Raw genomic sequence first — 19,255 nt, forward strand, 5'->3', positions numbered from 1 at the left:
CGCAGGTCAAACATCTCAACAACCTCGGGCCACGGCACTCATGCCTCCCGCAGGTCAAACATCTCAACAACCTCGGGCCACGGCACTCATGCCTCCCGCAGGTCAAACATCTCAACAACCTCGGGCCACGGCACTCATGCCTCCCGCAGGTCAAACATCTCAACAACCTCGGGCCACGGCACTCATGCCTCCCGCAGGTCAAACATCTCAACAACCTCGGGCCACGGCACTCATGCCTCCCGCAGGTCAAACATCTCAACAACCTCGGGCCACGGCACTCATGCCTCCCGCAGGTCAAACATCTCAACAACCTCGGGCCACGGCACTCATGCCTCCCGCAGGTCAAACATCTCAACAACCTCGGGCCACGGCACTCATGCCTCCCGCAGGTCAAACATCTCAACAACCTCGGGCCACGGCACTCATGCCTCCCGCAGGTCAAACATCTCAACAACCTCGGGCCACGGCACTCATGCCTCCCGCAGGTCAAACATCTCAACAACCTCGGGCCACGGCACTCATGCCTCCCGCAGGTCAAACATCTCAACAACCTCGGGCCACGGCACTCATGCCTCCCGCAGGTCAAACATCTCAACAACCTCGGGCCACGGCACTCATGCCTCCCGCAGGTCAAACATCTCAACAACCTCGGGCCACGGCACTCATGCCTCCCGCAGGTCAAACATCTCAACAACCTCGGGCCACGGCACTCATGCCTCCCGCAGGTCAAACATCTCAACAACCTCGGGCCACGGCACTCATGCCTCCCGCAGGTCAAACATCTCAACAACCTCGGGCCACGGCACTCATGCCTCCCGCAGGTCAAACATCTCAACAACCTCGGGCCACGGCACTCATGCCTCCCGCAGGTCAAACATCTCAACAACCTCGGGCCACGGCACTCATGCCTCCCGCAGGTCAAACATCTCAACAACCTCGGGCCACGGCACTCATGCCTCCCGCAGGTCAAACATCTCAACAACCTCGGGCCACGGCACTCATGCCTCCCGCAGGTCAAACATCTCAACAACCTCGGGCCACGGCACTCATGCCTCCCGCAGGTCAAACATCTCAACAACCTCGGGCCACGGCACTCATGCCTCCCGCAGGTCAAACATCTCAACAACCTCGGGCCACGGCACTCATGCCTCCCGCAGGTCAAACATCTCAACAACCTCGGGCCACGGCACTCATGCCTCCCGCAGGTCAAACATCTCAACAACCTCGGGCCACGGCACTCATGCCTCCCGCAGGTCAAACATCTCAACAACCTCGGGCCACGGCACTCATGCCTCCCGCAGGTCAAACATCTCAACAACCTCGGGCCACGGCACTCATGCCTCCCGCAGGTCAAACATCTCAACAACCTCGGGCCACGGCACTCATGCCTCCCGCAGGTCAAACATCTCAACAACCTCGGGCCACGGCACTCATGCCTCCCGCAGGTCAAACATCTCAACAACCTCGGGCCACGGCACTCATGCCTCCCGCAGGTCAAACATCTCAACAACCTCGGGCCACGGCACTCATGCCTCCCGCAGGTCAAACATCTCAACAACCTCGGGCCACGGCACTCATGCCTCCCGCAGGTCAAACATCTCAACAACCTCGGGCCACGGCACTCATGCCTCCCGCAGGTCAAACATCTCAACAACCTCGGGCCACGGCACTCATGCCTCCCGCAGGTCAAACATCTCAACAACCTCGGGCCACGGCACTCATGCCTCCCGCAGGTCAAACATCTCAACAACCTCGGGCCACGGCACTCATGCCTCCCGCAGGTCAAACATCTCAACAACCTCGGGCCACGGCACTCATGCCTCCCGCAGGTCAAACATCTCAACAACCTCGGGCCACGGCACTCATGCCTCCCGCAGGTCAAACATCTCAACAACCTCGGGCCACGGCACTCATGCCTCCCGCAGGTCAAACATCTCAACAACCTCGGGCCACGGCACTCATGCCTCCCGCAGGTCAAACATCTCAACAACCTCGGGCCACGGCACTCATGCCTCCCGCAGGTCAAACATCTCAACAACCTCGGGCCACGGCACTCATGCCTCCCGCAGGTCAAACATCTCAACAACCTCGGGCCACGGCACTCATGCCTCCCGCAGGTCAAACATCTCAACAACCTCGGGCCACGGCACTCATGCCTCCCGCAGGTCAAACATCTCAACAACCTCGGGCCACGGCACTCATGCCTCCCGCAGGTCAAACATCTCAACAACCTCGGGCCACGGCACTCATGCCTCCCGCAGGTCAAACATCTCAACAACCTCGGGCCACGGCACTCATGCCTCCCGCAGGTCAAACATCTCAACAACCTCGGGCCACGGCACTCATGCCTCCCGCAGGTCAAACATCTCAACAACCTCGGGCCACGGCACTCATGCCTCCCGCAGGTCAAACATCTCAACAACCTCGGGCCACGGCACTCATGCCTCCCGCAGGTCAAACATCTCAACAACCTCGGGCCACGGCACTCATGCCTCCCGCAGGTCAAACATCTCAACAACCTCGGGCCACGGCACTCATGCCTCCCGCAGGTCAAACATCTCAACAACCTCGGGCCACGGCACTCATGCCTCCCGCAGGTCAAACATCTCAACAACCTCGGGCCACGGCACTCATGCCTCCCGCAGGTCAAACATCTCAACAACCTCGGGCCACGGCACTCATGCCTCCCGCAGGTCAAACATCTCAACAACCTCGGGCCACGGCACTCATGCCTCCCGCAGGTCAAACATCTCAACAACCTCGGGCCACGGCACTCATGCCTCCCGCAGGTCAAACATCTCAACAACCTCGGGCCACGGCACTCATGCCTCCCGCAGGTCAAACATCTCAACAACCTCGGGCCACGGCACTCATGCCTCCCGCAGGTCAAACATCTCAACAACCTCGGGCCACGGCACTCATGCCTCCCGCAGGTCAAACATCTCAACAACCTCGGGCCACGGCACTCATGCCTCCCGCAGGTCAAACATCTCAACAACCTCGGGCCACGGCACTCATGCCTCCCGCAGGTCAAACATCTCAACAACCTCGGGCCACGGCACTCATGCCTCCCGCAGGTCAAACATCTCAACAACCTCGGGCCACGGCACTCATGCCTCCCGCAGGTCAAACATCTCAACAACCTCGGGCCACGGCACTCATGCCTCCCGCAGGTCAAACATCTCAACAACCTCGGGCCACGGCACTCATGCCTCCCGCAGGTCAAACATCTCAACAACCTCGGGCCACGGCACTCATGCCTCCCGCAGGTCAAACATCTCAACAACCTCGGGCCACGGCACTCATGCCTCCCGCAGGTCAAACATCTCAACAACCTCGGGCCACGGCACTCATGCCTCCCGCAGGTCAAACATCTCAACAACCTCGGGCCACGGCACTCATGCCTCCCGCAGGTCAAACATCTCAACAACCTCGGGCCACGGCACTCATGCCTCCCGCAGGTCAAACATCTCAACAACCTCGGGCCACGGCACTCATGCCTCCCGCAGGTCAAACATCTCAACAACCTCGGGCCACGGCACTCATGCCTCCCGCAGGTCAAACAGCTCAACAACCTCGGGCCGCGGCACTCATGCCTCCCGCAGGTCAAACATCTCAACAACCTCGGGCCACGGCTCACAAGCCTCCCGCAGGTCAAACATCTCAACAACCTCGGGCCACGGCACTCATGCCTCCCGCAGGTCAAACATCTCAACAACCTCGGGCCACGGCACTCATGCCTCCCGCAGGTCAAACATCTCAACAACCTCGGGCCACGGCACTCATGCCTCCCGCAGGTCAAACATCTCAACAACCTCGGGCCACGGCACTCATGCCTCCCGCAGGTCAAACATCTCAACAACCTCGGGCCACGGCACTCATGCCTCCCGCAGGTCAAACATCTCAACAACCTCGGGCCACGGCACTCATGCCTCCCGCAGGTCAAACATCTCAACAACCTCGGGCCACGGCACTCATGCCTCCCGCAGGTCAAACATCTCAACAACCTCGGGCCACGGCACTCATGCCTCCCGCAGGTCAAACATCTCAACAACCTCGGGCCACGGCACTCATGCCTCCCGCAGGTCAAACATCTCAACAACCTCGGGCCACGGCACTCATGCCTCCCGCAGGTCAAACATCTCAACAACCTCGGGCCACGGCACTCATGCCTCCCGCAGGTCAAACATCTCAACAACCTCGGGCCACGGCACTCATGCCTCCCGCAGGTCAAACATCTCAACAACCTCGGGCCACGGCACTCATGCCTCCCGCAGGTCAAACATCTCAACAACCTCGGGCCACGGCACTCATGCCTCCCGCAGGTCAAACATCTCAACAACCTCGGGCCACGGCACTCATGCCTCCCGCAGGTCAAACATCTCAACAACCTCGGGCCACGGCACTCATGCCTCCCGCAGGTCAAACATCTCAACAACCTCGGGCCACGGCACTCATGCCTCCCGCAGGTCAAACATCTCAACAACCTCGGGCCACGGCACTCATGCCTCCCGCAGGTCAAACATCTCAACAACCTCGGGCCACGGCACTCATGCCTCCCGCAGGTCAAACATCTCAACAACCTCGGGCCACGGCACTCATGCCTCCCGCAGGTCAAACATCTCAACAACCTCGGGCCACGGCACTCATGCCTCCCGCAGGTCAAACATCTCAACAACCTCGGGCCACGGCACTCATGCCTCCCGCAGGTCAAACATCTCAACAACCTCGGGCCACGGCACTCATGCCTCCCGCAGGTCAAACATCTCAACAACCTCGGGCCACGGCACTCATGCCTCCCGCAGGTCAAACATCTCAACAACCTCGGGCCACGGCACTCATGCCTCCCGCAGGTCAAACATCTCAACAACCTCGGGCCACGGCACTCATGCCTCCCGCAGGTCAAACATCTCAACAACCTCGGGCCACGGCACTCATGCCTCCCGCAGGTCAAACATCTCAACAACCTCGGGCCACGGCACTCATGCCTCCCGCAGGTCAAACATCTCAACAACCTCGGGCCACGGCACTCATGCCTCCCGCAGGTCAAACATCTCAACAACCTCGGGCCACGGCACTCATGCCTCCCGCAGGTCAAACATCTCAACAACCTCGGGCCACGGCACTCATGCCTCCCGCAGGTCAAACATCTCAACAACCTCGGGCCACGGCACTCATGCCTCCCGCAGGTCAAACATCTCAACAACCTCGGGCCACGGCACTCATGCCTCCCGCAGGTCAAACATCTCAACAACCTCGGGCCACGGCACTCATGCCTCCCGCAGGTCAAACATCTCAACAACCTCGGGCCACGGCACTCATGCCTCCCGCAGGTCAAACATCTCAACAACCTCGGGCCACGGCACTCATGCCTCCCGCAGGTCAAACATCTCAACAACCTCGGGCCACGGCACTCATGCCTCCCGCAGGTCAAACATCTCAACAACCTCGGGCCACGGCACTCATGCCTCCCGCAGGTCAAACATCTCAACAACCTCGGGCCACGGCACTCATGCCTCCCGCAGGTCAAACATCTCAACAACCTCGGGCCACGGCACTCATGCCTCCCGCAGGTCAAACATCTCAACAACCTCGGGCCACGGCACTCATGCCTCCCGCAGGTCAAACATCTCAACAACCTCGGGCCACGGCACTCATGCCTCCCGCAGGTCAAACATCTCAACAACCTCGGGCCACGGCACTCATGCCTCCCGCAGGTCAAACATCTCAACAACCTCGGGCCACGGCACTCATGCCTCCCGCAGGTCAAACATCTCAACAACCTCGGGCCACGGCACTCATGCCTCCCGCAGGTCAAACATCTCAACAACCTCGGGCCACGGCACTCATGCCTCCCGCAGGTCAAACATCTCAACAACCTCGGGCCACGGCACTCATGCCTCCCGCAGGTCAAACATCTCAACAACCTCGGGCCACGGCACTCATGCCTCCCGCAGGTCAAACATCTCAACAACCTCGGGCCACGGCACTCATGCCTCCCGCAGGTCAAACATCTCAACAACCTCGGGCCACGGCACTCATGCCTCCCGCAGGTCAAACATCTCAACAACCTCGGGCCACGGCACTCATGCCTCCCGCAGGTCAAACATCTCAACAACCTCGGGCCACGGCACTCATGCCTCCCGCAGGTCAAACATCTCAACAACCTCGGGCCACGGCACTCATGCCTCCCGCAGGTCAAACATCTCAACAACCTCGGGCCACGGCACTCATGCCTCCCGCAGGTCAAACATCTCAACAACCTCGGGCCACGGCACTCATGCCTCCCGCAGGTCAAACATCTCAACAACCTCGGGCCACGGCACTCATGCCTCCCGCAGGTCAAACATCTCAACAACCTCGGGCCACGGCACTCATGCCTCCCGCAGGTCAAACATCTCAACAACCTCGGGCCACGGCACTCATGCCTCCCGCAGGTCAAACATCTCAACAACCTCGGGCCACGGCACTCATGCCTCCCGCAGGTCAAACATCTCAACAACCTCGGGCCACGGCACTCATGCCTCCCGCAGGTCAAACATCTCAACAACCTCGGGCCACGGCACTCATGCCTCCCGCAGGTCAAACATCTCAACAACCTCGGGCCACGGCACTCATGCCTCCCGCAGGTCAAACATCTCAACAACCTCGGGCCACGGCACTCATGCCTCCCGCAGGTCAAACATCTCAACAACCTCGGGCCACGGCACTCATGCCTCCCGCAGGTCAAACATCTCAACAACCTCGGGCCACGGCACTCATGCCTCCCGCAGGTCAAACATCTCAACAACCTCGGGCCACGGCACTCATGCCTCCCGCAGGTCAAACATCTCAACAACCTCGGGCCACGGCACTCATGCCTCCCGCAGGTCAAACATCTCAACAACCTCGGGCCACGGCACTCATGCCTCCCGCAGGTCAAACATCTCAACAACCTCGGGCCACGGCACTCATGCCTCCCGCAGGTCAAACATCTCAACAACCTCGGGCCACGGCACTCATGCCTCCCGCAGGTCAAACATCTCAACAACCTCGGGCCACGGCACTCATGCCTCCCGCAGGTCAAACATCTCAACAACCTCGGGCCACGGCACTCATGCCTCCCGCAGGTCAAACATCTCAACAACCTCGGGCCACGGCACTCATGCCTCCCGCAGGTCAAACATCTCAACAACCTCGGGCCACGGCACTCATGCCTCCCGCAGGTCAAACATCTCAACAACCTCGGGCCACGGCACTCATGCCTCCCGCAGGTCAAACATCTCAACAACCTCGGGCCACGGCACTCATGCCTCCCGCAGGTCAAACATCTCAACAACCTCGGGCCACGGCACTCATGCCTCCCGCAGGTCAAACATCTCAACAACCTCGGGCCACGGCACTCATGCCTCCCGCAGGTCAAACATCTCAACAACCTCGGGCCACGGCACTCATGCCTCCCGCAGGTCAAACATCTCAACAACCTCGGGCCACGGCACTCATGCCTCCCGCAGGTCAAACATCTCAACAACCTCGGGCCACGGCACTCATGCCTCCCGCAGGTCAAACATCTCAACAACCTCGGGCCACGGCACTCATGCCTCCCGCAGGTCAAACATCTCAACAACCTCGGGCCACGGCACTCATGCCTCCCGCAGGTCAAACATCTCAACAACCTCGGGCCACGGCACTCATGCCTCCCGCAGGTCAAACATCTCAACAACCTCGGGCCACGGCACTCATGCCTCCCGCAGGTCAAACATCTCAACAACCTCGGGCCACGGCACTCATGCCTCCCGCAGGTCAAACATCTCAACAACCTCGGGCCACGGCACTCATGCCTCCCGCAGGTCAAACATCTCAACAACCTCGGGCCACGGCACTCATGCCTCCCGCAGGTCAAACATCTCAACAACCTCGGGCCACGGCACTCATGCCTCCCGCAGGTCAAACATCTCAACAACCTCGGGCCACGGCACTCATGCCTCCCGCAGGTCAAACATCTCAACAACCTCGGGCCACGGCACTCATGCCTCCCGCAGGTCAAACATCTCAACAACCTCGGGCCACGGCACTCATGCCTCCCGCAGGTCAAACATCTCAACAACCTCGGGCCACGGCACTCATGCCTCCCGCAGGTCAAACATCTCAACAACCTCGGGCCACGGCACTCATGCCTCCCGCAGGTCAAACATCTCAACAACCTCGGGCCACGGCACTCATGCCTCCCGCAGGTCAAACATCTCAACAACCTCGGGCCACGGCACTCATGCCTCCCGCAGGTCAAACATCTCAACAACCTCGGGCCACGGCACTCATGCCTCCCGCAGGTCAAACATCTCAACAACCTCGGGCCACGGCACTCATGCCTCCCGCAGGTCAAACATCTCAACAACCTCGGGCCACGGCACTCATGCCTCCCGCAGGTCAAACATCTCAACAACCTCGGGCCACGGCACTCATGCCTCCCGCAGGTCAAACATCTCAACAACCTCGGGCCACGGCACTCATGCCTCCCGCAGGTCAAACATCTCAACAACCTCGGGCCACGGCACTCATGCCTCCCGCAGGTCAAACATCTCAACAACCTCGGGCCACGGCACTCATGCCTCCCGCAGGTCAAACATCTCAACAACCTCGGGCCACGGCACTCATGCCTCCCGCAGGTCAAACATCTCAACAACCTCGGGCCACGGCACTCATGCCTCCCGCAGGTCAAACATCTCAACAACCTCGGGCCACGGCACTCATGCCTCCCGCAGGTCAAACATCTCAACAACCTCGGGCCACGGCACTCATGCCTCCCGCAGGTCAAACATCTCAACAACCTCGGGCCACGGCACTCATGCCTCCCGCAGGTCAAACATCTCAACAACCTCGGGCCACGGCACTCATGCCTCCCGCAGGTCAAACATCTCAACAACCTCGGGCCACGGCACTCATGCCTCCCGCAGGTCAAACATCTCAACAACCTCGGGCCACGGCACTCATGCCTCCCGCAGGTCAAACATCTCAACAACCTCGGGCCACGGCACTCATGCCTCCCGCAGGTCAAACATCTCAACAACCTCGGGCCACGGCACTCATGCCTCCCGCAGGTCAAACATCTCAACAACCTCGGGCCACGGCACTCATGCCTCCCGCAGGTCAAACATCTCAACAACCTCGGGCCACGGCACTCATGCCTCCCGCAGGTCAAACATCTCAACAACCTCGGGCCACGGCACTCATGCCTCCCGCAGGTCAAACATCTCAACAACCTCGGGCCACGGCACTCATGCCTCCCGCAGGTCAAACATCTCAACAACCTCGGGCCACGGCACTCATGCCTCCCGCAGGTCAAACATCTCAACAACCTCGGGCCACGGCACTCATGCCTCCCGCAGGTCAAACATCTCAACAACCTCGGGCCACGGCACTCATGCCTCCCGCAGGTCAAACATCTCAACAACCTCGGGCCACGGCACTCATGCCTCCCGCAGGTCAAACATCTCAACAACCTCGGGCCACGGCACTCATGCCTCCCGCAGGTCAAACATCTCAACAACCTCGGGCCACGGCACTCATGCCTCCCGCAGGTCAAACATCTCAACAACCTCGGGCCACGGCACTCATGCCTCCCGCAGGTCAAACATCTCAACAACCTCGGGCCACGGCACTCATGCCTCCCGCAGGTCAAACATCTCAACAACCTCGGGCCACGGCACTCATGCCTCCCGCAGGTCAAACATCTCAACAACCTCGGGCCACGGCACTCATGCCTCCCGCAGGTCAAACATCTCAACAACCTCGGGCCACGGCACTCATGCCTCCCGCAGGTCAAACATCTCAACAACCTCGGGCCACGGCACTCATGCCTCCCGCAGGTCAAACATCTCAACAACCTCGGGCCACGGCACTCATGCCTCCCGCAGGTCAAACATCTCAACAACCTCGGGCCACGGCACTCATGCCTCCCGCAGGTCAAACATCTCAACAACCTCGGGCCACGGCACTCATGCCTCCCGCAGGTCAAACATCTCAACAACCTCGGGCCACGGCACTCATGCCTCCCGCAGGTCAAACATCTCAACAACCTCGGGCCACGGCACTCATGCCTCCCGCAGGTCAAACATCTCAACAACCTCGGGCCACGGCACTCATGCCTCCCGCAGGTCAAACATCTCAACAACCTCGGGCCACGGCACTCATGCCTCCCGCAGGTCAAACATCTCAACAACCTCGGGCCACGGCACTCATGCCTCCCGCAGGTCAAACATCTCAACAACCTCGGGCCACGGCACTCATGCCTCCCGCAGGTCAAACATCTCAACAACCTCGGGCCACGGCACTCATGCCTCCCGCAGGTCAAACATCTCAACAACCTCGGGCCACGGCACTCATGCCTCCCGCAGGTCAAACATCTCAACAACCTCGGGCCACGGCACTCATGCCTCCCGCAGGTCAAACATCTCAACAACCTCGGGCCACGGCACTCATGCCTCCCGCAGGTCAAACATCTCAACAACCTCGGGCCACGGCACTCATGCCTCCCGCAGGTCAAACATCTCAACAACCTCGGGCCACGGCACTCATGCCTCCCGCAGGTCAAACATCTCAACAACCTCGGGCCACGGCACTCATGCCTCCCGCAGGTCAAACATCTCAACAACCTCGGGCCACGGCACTCATGCCTCCCGCAGGTCAAACATCTCAACAACCTCGGGCCACGGCACTCATGCCTCCCGCAGGTCAAACATCTCAACAACCTCGGGCCACGGCACTCATGCCTCCCGCAGGTCAAACATCTCAACAACCTCGGGCCACGGCACTCATGCCTCCCGCAGGTCAAACATCTCAACAACCTCGGGCCACGGCACTCATGCCTCCCGCAGGTCAAACATCTCAACAACCTCGGGCCACGGCACTCATGCCTCCCGCAGGTCAAACATCTCAACAACCTCGGGCCACGGCACTCATGCCTCCCGCAGGTCAAACATCTCAACAACCTCGGGCCACGGCACTCATGCCTCCCGCAGGTCAAACATCTCAACAACCTCGGGCCACGGCACTCATGCCTCCCGCAGGTCAAACATCTCAACAACCTCGGGCCACGGCACTCATGCCTCCCGCAGGTCAAACATCTCAACAACCTCGGGCCACGGCACTCATGCCTCCCGCAGGTCAAACATCTCAACAACCTCGGGCCACGGCACTCATGCCTCCCGCAGGTCAAACATCTCAACAACCTCGGGCCACGGCACTCATGCCTCCCGCAGGTCAAACATCTCAACAACCTCGGGCCACGGCACTCATGCCTCCCGCAGGTCAAACATCTCAACAACCTCGGGCCACGGCACTCATGCCTCCCGCAGGTCAAACATCTCAACAACCTCGGGCCACGGCACTCATGCCTCCCGCAGGTCAAACATCTCAACAACCTCGGGCCACGGCACTCATGCCTCCCGCAGGTCAAACATCTCAACAACCTCGGGCCACGGCACTCATGCCTCCCGCAGGTCAAACATCTCAACAACCTCGGGCCACGGCACTCATGCCTCCCGCAGGTCAAACATCTCAACAACCTCGGGCCACGGCACTCATGCCTCCCGCAGGTCAAACATCTCAACAACCTCGGGCCACGGCACTCATGCCTCCCGCAGGTCAAACATCTCAACAACCTCGGGCCACGGCACTCATGCCTCCCGCAGGTCAAACATCTCAACAACCTCGGGCCACGGCACTCATGCCTCCCGCAGGTCAAACATCTCAACAACCTCGGGCCACGGCACTCATGCCTCCCGCAGGTCAAACATCTCAACAACCTCGGGCCACGGCACTCATGCCTCCCGCAGGTCAAACATCTCAACAACCTCGGGCCACGGCACTCATGCCTCCCGCAGGTCAAACATCTCAACAACCTCGGGCCACGGCACTCATGCCTCCCGCAGGTCAAACATCTCAACAACCTCGGGCCACGGCACTCATGCCTCCCGCAGGTCAAACATCTCAACAACCTCGGGCCACGGCACTCATGCCTCCCGCAGGTCAAACATCTCAACAACCTCGGGCCACGGCACTCATGCCTCCCGCAGGTCAAACATCTCAACAACCTCGGGCCACGGCACTCATGCCTCCCGCAGGTCAAACATCTCAACAACCTCGGGCCACGGCACTCATGCCTCCCGCAGGTCAAACATCTCAACAACCTCGGGCCACGGCACTCATGCCTCCCGCAGGTCAAACATCTCAACAACCTCGGGCCACGGCACTCATGCCTCCCGCAGGTCAAACATCTCAACAACCTCGGGCCACGGCACTCATGCCTCCCGCAGGTCAAACATCTCAACAACCTCGGGCCACGGCACTCATGCCTCCCGCAGGTCAAACATCTCAACAACCTCGGGCCACGGCACTCATGCCTCCCGCAGGTCAAACATCTCAACAACCTCGGGCCACGGCACTCATGCCTCCCGCAGGTCAAACATCTCAACAACCTCGGGCCACGGCACTCATGCCTCCCGCAGGTCAAACATCTCAACAACCTCGGGCCACGGCACTCATGCCTCCCGCAGGTCAAACATCTCAACAACCTCGGGCCACGGCACTCATGCCTCCCGCAGGTCAAACATCTCAACAACCTCGGGCCACGGCACTCATGCCTCCCGCAGGTCAAACATCTCAACAACCTCGGGCCACGGCACTCATGCCTCCCGCAGGTCAAACATCTCAACAACCTCGGGCCACGGCACTCATGCCTCCCGCAGGTCAAACATCTCAACAACCTCGGGCCACGGCACTCATGCCTCCCGCAGGTCAAACATCTCAACAACCTCGGGCCACGGCACTCATGCCTCCCGCAGGTCAAACATCTCAACAACCTCGGGCCACGGCACTCATGCCTCCCGCAGGTCAAACATCTCAACAACCTCGGGCCACGGCACTCATGCCTCCCGCAGGTCAAACATCTCAACAACCTCGGGCCACGGCACTCATGCCTCCCGCAGGTCAAACATCTCAACAACCTCGGGCCACGGCACTCATGCCTCCCGCAGGTCAAACATCTCAACAACCTCGGGCCACGGCACTCATGCCTCCCGCAGGTCAAACATCTCAACAACCTCGGGCCACGGCACTCATGCCTCCCGCAGGTCAAACATCTCAACAACCTCGGGCCACGGCACTCATGCCTCCCGCAGGTCAAACATCTCAACAACCTCGGGCCACGGCTCACAAGCCTCCCGCAGGTCAAACATATCAACAACCTCGGGCCACGGCACTCATGCCTCCCACATGTCAAACATCTCAACAACCTCGGGCCAAGGCTCACAAGCCTTCCGCAGGTCAAACATCTCAACAACCTGGGCCACGGCTCACAAGCCTCCCGCAGGTCAAACATCTCAACAACCTCGGGCCGCGGCACTCATGCCTCCCGTAGGTCAAACATCTCAACAACCGCGGGCCACGGCTCAAAAGCCTCCCGCAGGTCAAACATCTCAACACCCTCGGGCCACGGCACTCATGCCTCCCGCAGGGCAAACATATCAACAACCTCGGGCCACGGCTCTCAAGCCTCCCGCAGGTCAAACATCTCAACACCCTCGGGCCACGGCACTCATGCCTCCCGCAGGGCAAACATATCAACAACCTCGGGCCACGGCTCTCAAGCCTCCCGCAGGTCAAACATCTCAACACCCTCGGGCCACGGCACTCATGCCTCCCGCAGGGCAAACATATCAACAACCTCGGGCCACGGCTCTCAAGCCTCCCGCAGGTCAAACATCTCAACACCCTCGGGCCACGGCACTCATGCCTCCCGCAGGGCAAACATATCAACAACCTCGGGCCACGGCTCTCAAGCCTCCCGCAGGTCAAACATCTCAACACCCTCGGGCCACGGCACTCATGCCTCCCGCAGGGCAAACATATCAACAACCTCGGGCCACGGCTCTCAAGCCTCCCGCAGGTCAAACATCTCAACACCCTCGGGCCACGGCACTCATGCCTCCCGCAGGGCAAACATATCAACAACCTCGGGCCACGGCTCTCAAGCCTCCCGCAGGTCAAACATCTCAACACCCTCGGGCCACGGCACTCATGCCTCCCGCAGGGCAAACATATCAACAACCTCGGGCCACGGCTCTCAAGCCTCCCGCAGGTCAAACATCTCAACACCCTCGGGCCACGGCACTCATGCCTCCCGCAGGGCAAACATATCAACAACCTCGGGCCACGGCTCTCAAGCCTCCCGCAGGTCAAACATCTCAACACCCTCGGGCCACGGCACTCATGCCTCCCGCAGGGCAAACATATCAACAACCTCGGGCCACGGCTCTCAAGCCTCCCGCAGGTCAAACATCTCAACACCCTCGGGCCACGGCACTCATGCCTCCCGCAGGGCAAACATATCAACAACCTCGGGCCACGGCTCTCAAGCCTCCCGCAGGTCAAACATCTCAACACCCTCGGGCCACGGCACTCATGCCTCCCGCAGGGCAAACATATCAACAACCTCGGGCCACGGCTCTCAAGCCTCCCGCAGGTCAAACATCTCAACACCCTCGGGCCACGGCACTCATGCCTCCCGCAGGGCAAACATATCAACAACCTCGGGCCACGGCTCTCAAGCCTCCCGCAGGTCAAACATCTCAACACCCTCGGGCCACGGCACTCATGCCTCCCGCAGGGCAAACATATCAACAACCTCGGGCCACGGCTCTCAAGCCTCCCGCAGGTCAAACATCTCAACACCCTCGGGCCACGGCACTCATGCCTCCCGCAGGGCAAACATATCAACAACCTCGGGCCACGGCTCTCAAGCCTCCCGCAGGTCAAACATCTCAACACCCTCGGGCCACGGCACTCATGCCTCCCGCAGGGCAAACATATCAACAACCTCGGGCCACGGCTCTCAAGCCTCCCGCAGGTCAAACATCTCAACACCCTCGGGCCACGGCACTCATGCCTCCCGCAGGGCAAACATATCAACAACCTCGGGCCACGGCTCTCAAGCCTCCCGCAGGTCAAACATCTCAACACCCTCGGGCCACGGCACTCATGCCTCCCGCAGGGCAAACATATCAACAACCTCGGGCCACGGCTCTCAAGCCTCCCGCAGGTCAAACATCTCAACAACCTCGGGCCACGGCACTCATGCCTCCCGCAGGTCAAACATCTCAACAACCTCGGGCCACAGCTCACAAGCCTCCCGCAGGTCAAACATATCAACAACCTCGGGCCACGGCACTCAAGCCCCCCGCAGGTCAAACAACTCAACAACCTCGGGCCGCGGCACTCATGCCTCCCGTAGGTCAAACATCTCAACAACCTCGGGCGACGGCTCTCAAGGCTCCCGCAGGTCAAACATATCAACAACCTCGGGCCACGGCACTCATGCCTCCCGCAGGTCAAACAACTCAACAACCTCGGGCCGCGGCACTCATGCCTCCCGCAGGTCAAACATCTCAACAACCTCGGGCCACGGCTCACAATCCTCCCGCAGGTCAAACATCTCAACAACCTCGGGCCACGGCACTCATGCCTCCCGCAGGTCAAACATCTCAACAACCTCGGGCCACGGCACTCATGCCTCCCGCAGGTCAAACATCTCAACAACCTCGGGCCACGGCACTCATGCCTCCCGCAGGTCAAACAGCTCAACAACCTCGGGCCGCGGCACTCATGCCTCCCGCAGGTCAAACATCTCAACAACCTCGGGCCACGGCTCACAAGCCTCCCGCAGGTCAAACATATCAACAACCTCGGGCCACGGCACTCATGCCTCCCGCAGGTCAAACAACTCAACAACCTCGGGCCGCGGCACTCATGCCTCCCGCAGGTCAAACATCTCAACAACCTCGGGCCACGGCACTCAAGCCTCCCGCAGGTCAAACATATCAACAACCTCGGGCCACGGCACTCATGCCTCCCGCAGGTCAAACAACTCAACAACCTCGGGCCGCGGCACTCATGCCTCCCGCAGGTCAAACATCTCAACAACCTCGGGCCACGGCACTCATGCCTCCCGCAGGTCAAACATCTCAACAACCTCGGGCCACGGCACTCATGCCTCCCGCAGGTCAAACATCTCAACAACCTCGGGCCACGGCACTCATGCCTCCCGCAGGTCAAACATCTCAACAACCTCGGGCCACGGCACTCATGCCTCCCGCAGGTCAAACATCTCAACAACCTCGGGCCACGGCACTCATGCCTCCCGCAGGTCAAACATCTCAACAACCTCGGGCCACGGCACTCATGCCTCCCGCAGGTCAAACATCTCAACAACCTCGGGCCACGGCACTCATGCCTCCCGCAGGTCAAACATCTCAACAACCTCGGGCCACGGCACTCATGCCTCCCGCAGGTCAAACATCTCAACAACCTCGGGCCACGGCACTCATGCCTCCCGCAGGTCAAACATCTCAACAACCTCGGGCCACGGCACTCATGCCTCCCGCAGGTCAAACATCTCAACAACCTCGGGCCACGGCACTCATGCCTCCCGCAGGTCAAACATCTCAACAACCTCGGGCCACGGCACTCATGCCTCCCGCAGGTCAAACATCTCAACAACCTCGGGCCACGGCACTCATGCCTCCCGCAGGTCAAACATCTCAACAACCTCGGGCCACGGCACTCATGCCTCCCGCAGGTCAAACATCTCAACAACCTCGGGCCACGGCACTCATGCCTCCCGCAGGTCAAACATCTCAACAACCTCGGGCCACGGCACTCATGCCTCCCGCAGGTCAAACATCTCAACAACCTCGGGCCACGGCACTCATGCCTCCCGCAGGTCAAACATCTCAACAACCTCGGGCCACGGCACTCATGCCTCCCGCAGGTCAAACATCTCAACAACCTCGGGCCACGGCACTCATGCCTCCCGCAGGTCAAACATCTCAACAACCTCGGGCCACGGCACTCATGCCTCCCGCAGGTCAAACATCTCAACAACCTCGGGCCACGGCACTCATGCCTCCCGCAGGTCAAACATCTCAACAACCTCGGGCCACGGCACTCATGCCTCCCGCAGGTCAAACATCTCAACAACCTCGGGCCACGGCACTCATGCCTCCCGCAGGTCAAACATCTCAACAACCTCGGGCCACGGCACTCATGCCTCCCGCAGGTCAAACATCTCAACAACCTCGGGCCACGGCACTCATGCCTCCCGCAGGTCAAACATCTCAACAACCTCGGGCCACGGCACTCATGCCTCCCGCAGGTCAAACATCTCAACAACCTCGGGCCACGGCACTCATGCCTCCCGCAGGTCAAACATCTCAACAACCTCGGGCCACGGCACTCATGCCTCCCGCAGGTCAAACATCTCAACAACCTCGGGCCACGGCACTCATGCCTCCCGCAGGTCAAACATCTCAACAACCTCGGGCCACGGCACTCATGCCTCCCGCAGGTCAAACATCTCAACAACCTCGGGCCACGGCACTCATGCCTCCCGCAGGTCAAACATCTCAACAACCTCGGGCCACGGCACTCATGCCTCCCGCAGGTCAAACATCTCAACAACCTCGGGCCACGGCACTCATGCCTCCCGCAGGTCAAACATCTCAACAACCTCGGGCCACGGCACTCATGCCTCCCGCAGGTCAAACATCTCAACAACCTCGGGCCACGGCACTCATGCCTCCCGCAGGTCAAACATCTCAACAACCTCGGGCCACGGCACTCATGCCTCCCGCAGGTCAAACATCTCAACAACCTCGGGCCACGGCACTCATGCCTCCCGCAGGTCAAACATCTCAACAACCTCGGGCCACGGCACTCATGCCTCCCGCAGGTCAAACATCTCAACAACCTCGGGCCACGGCACTCATGCCTCCCGCAGGTCAAACATCTCAACAACCTCGGGCCACGGCACTCATGCCTCCCGCAGGTCAAACATCTCAACAACCTCGGGCCACGGCACTCATGCCTCCCGCAGGTCAAACATCTCAACAACCTCGGGCCACGGCACTCATGCCTCCCGCAGGTCAAACATCTCAACAACCTCGGGCCACGGCACTCATGCCTCCCGCAGGTCAAACATCTCAACAACCTCGGGCCACGGCACTCATGCCTCCCGCAGGTCAAACATCTCAACAACCTCGGGCCACGGCACTCATGCCTCCCGCAGGTCAAACATCTCAACAACCTCGGGCCACGGCACTCATGCCTCCCGCAGGTCAAACATCTCAACAACCTCGGGCCACGGCACTCATGCCTCCCGCAGGTCAAACATCTCAACAACCTCGGGCCACGGCACTCATGCCTCCCGCAGGTCAAACATCTCAACAACCTCGGGCCACGGCACTCATGCCTCCCGCAGGTCAAACATCTCAACAACCTCGGGCCACGGCACTCATGCCTCCCGCAGGTCAAACATCTCAACAACCTCGGGCCACGGCACTCATGCCTCCCGCAGGTCAAACATCTCAACAACCTCGGGCCACGGCACTCATGCCTCCCGCAGGTCAAACATCTCAACAACCTCGGGCCACGGCACTCATGCCTCCCGCAGGTCAAACATCTCAACAACCTCGGGCCACGGCACTCATGCCTCCCGCAGGTCAAACATCTCAACAACCTCGGGCCACGGCACTCATGCCTCCCGCAGGTCAAACATCTCAACAACCTCGGGCCACGGCACTCATGCCTCCCGCAGGTCAAACATCTCAACAACCTCGGGCCACGGCACTCATGCCTCCCGCAGGTCAAACATCTCAACAACCTCGGGCCACGGCACTCATGCCTCCCGCAGGTCAAACATCTCAACAACCTCGGGCCACGGCACTCATGCCTCCCGCAGGTCAAACATCTCAACAACCTCGGGCCACGGCACTCATGCCTCCCGCAGGTCAAACATCTCAACAACCTCGGGCCACGGCACTCATGCCTCCCGCAGGTCAAACATCTCAACAACCTCGGGCCACGGCACTCATGCCTCCCGCAGGTCAAACATCTCAACAACCTCGGGCCACGGCACTCATGCCTCCCGCAGGTCAAACATCTCAACAACCTCGGGCCACGGCACTCATGCCTCCCGCAGGTCAAACATCTCAACAACCTCGGGCCACGGCACTCATGCCTCCCGCAGGTCAAACATCTCAACAACCTCGGGCCACGGCACTCATGCCTCCCGCAGGTCAAACATCTCAACAACCTCGGGCCACGGCACTCATGCCTCCCGCAGGTCAAACATCTCAACAACCTCGGGCCACGGCACTCATGCCTCCCGCAGGTCAAACATCTCAACAACCTCGGGCCACGGCACTCATGCCTCCCGCAGGTC

This window comes from Ipomoea triloba, chromosome 16 (genome assembly GCF_003576645.1).
Source record: "Ipomoea triloba cultivar NCNSP0323 chromosome 16, ASM357664v1".
Lineage (NCBI taxonomy): Eukaryota > Viridiplantae > Streptophyta > Magnoliopsida > Solanales > Convolvulaceae > Ipomoea > Ipomoea triloba.